Below are 2,432 nucleotides of genomic sequence, written 5' to 3'. Positions count from 1 at the left end.
ATATATATATATGTGTGTGTGTGTGTGTATATATATATATATATATGTACACACACATACACACACACACACACACACACACACGCACGCATATACATACAAACATACACATACATATCTACAAACACATTCCGGCAACGACACCCGCTTCCCTTCTGCGTGCGTAAAGACCATATTTACAAGAAGATGAGTTCAGGAGCAGAACAATATAATAACGATTTGGCGAAGAAACAACGAGCAGATTGTCGAGAGAAGATATATTAGAGTGTCGAGTCAAAAGGTGAGGTTATATCGACAAGATTCGAGGAAATTAAAACGCCGAAAACGACGTTGAATGTTGAAGAATAAAACAAAACCTAACAGAGATTGTATGGTGGTGGCAACGGTTTGGACGTAATAAAAAGAAAAACAAAACAAAACAAGATAAAAAGGTAATTGAGTATGTATGTGTATGTGTATGGGTGTATGTGGGTCTATGTGTGTGTGTATGTGTGTGTGTGTCTGTATGAACCAATTGATGAATGACATAGAGTTGGCAAGTTTAACGTGTGTATGTGCGTGTGTGTGTATAAGTATGTGTATGTGTATATTGTGTGTGCGTGTGTATATGTGTGTATATACATACATACATATATATATATATATATATATATATATACATATGTATATATATTGGTATATATATATGTATGTACATATATATATATATATATATACATATATTTATACATTTATATACATATATATATATATTATATAGATATATATGTATGTATATATATACATACCTACATACGTATATATATATGTGTGTGTGTGTGTGGGTGTGGGTGTGTGTGTGTGTATGAATATACATACTAGATAAATTCATACACTCTCATATATATATATACGCATATATATATTATATATGTGTGTTTTTGCTTGTATCTGCCTGTGTGTGTGCGTTTATGTGCGTTCACGCGCGTATCTGTACGTGATGTATGCGTGTATAGTGGCTAATAGTTTTACGTGTTCCTTATTCTACACGTCTCTCTTCATCTACGAACAATGTATTTTTCACTTTAAGAAAATAAATAAAATTAATTAGACCTGTGACACTAATGTGTGTGAGCAGGAAATAGAACAGAACGGAAGAATGGTGGTTGTATTAGACGCATACACATACATATGCATGTGTGTGTTTGTGTGTGTACACACACATTTGCATATATGTATATGTATGTATGTATATATATATGTGTGTGTATATCTATATATGTATGTATATTTACACACCCACACATATACATGTAAATGTATATATATATATTTATACACACACACACATATATATATATATATAAACAAAAGTGGTGGAAGGGTTAACCGAGTACCACACATGTTTCAAAAGCACGTCAGACGCATTTTACGTAATGTCTTTTAACTGTCCGGTGTACTTTTTACATCAGGTTCATATGACTATTTATTTTGAAATAACTCAATGTTCGTAATGTTGCGTAAGATGCACCTTATGTGCTTTTGAAAGTGTTGCACTACACGACTTACTCTTTCGTCCCTTTTTATTTACAGATTTGATTGTCACGTTATATGCAATGTTTGGCGTTTTCGAAATGAAGCACCGTTCATCTTACCGGAATTTTCTGTCTATTGTTTGTATGGGACGAACTGTGTTTGATGCTTTGACTAATAAACTTTATTGATCGATTATCGAACCATTTTCTACATAAGCCGTGTTCATGCAGGAGACTAACCAACTGCATTTTACCACATTCACTCGACTGGTACAACTACGTGTTATATATATATATATATATATATATATATATATATATAAATACGCACATACATATAGAGTAGGACATAATTTGGAACCATGCGGTTTGAAAGCAAGCATCTTGCCACACAGCCACGCCTGCACTTATATATATATACATACATACATACATGCATATATATATATTTATATATATACACATGCATGTATGGTCAATTCAAATAAACGAATAAAACGAGAAAAAAATGAAACGAATAAAAGGAAAACAACAATCGTGAGGACGTGCACAAGAAGTGTGGGCTTAACGTTTCGAACTTAGGTCGTCGTCGTAAAGGAGAAAGGGAAAAGTCCAAACAAAGGGACGCAGAAGAAGATATTAATTTATATATATAAAGAAGATATCGCCAACGGCACCTGTTGGACATTTCCCTTTCTCCTTTCCGACGAAGTGTTATGCTCGAAACGGTGAACTCTCTGCTTTCACTGAGCGTCAAGCTAATACACTTCTCGTGCACGTCTTCACATTCGTTGTTTTACTTTTTTTCGTTTTTTTATCACTATTCTATTCGTTTATTTGAATTGTTTGGTTATTTGAATCGGCTATATATATCTACATCTATATCTATCTATCTATCTATCTATCTATCTATCTATC

Source organism: Octopus bimaculoides, chromosome 8 (genome assembly GCF_001194135.2).
Source record: "Octopus bimaculoides isolate UCB-OBI-ISO-001 chromosome 8, ASM119413v2, whole genome shotgun sequence".
Taxonomy (NCBI): Eukaryota; Metazoa; Mollusca; class Cephalopoda; order Octopoda; family Octopodidae; genus Octopus; species Octopus bimaculoides.
This window is presented reverse-complemented; position numbering follows the sequence as displayed.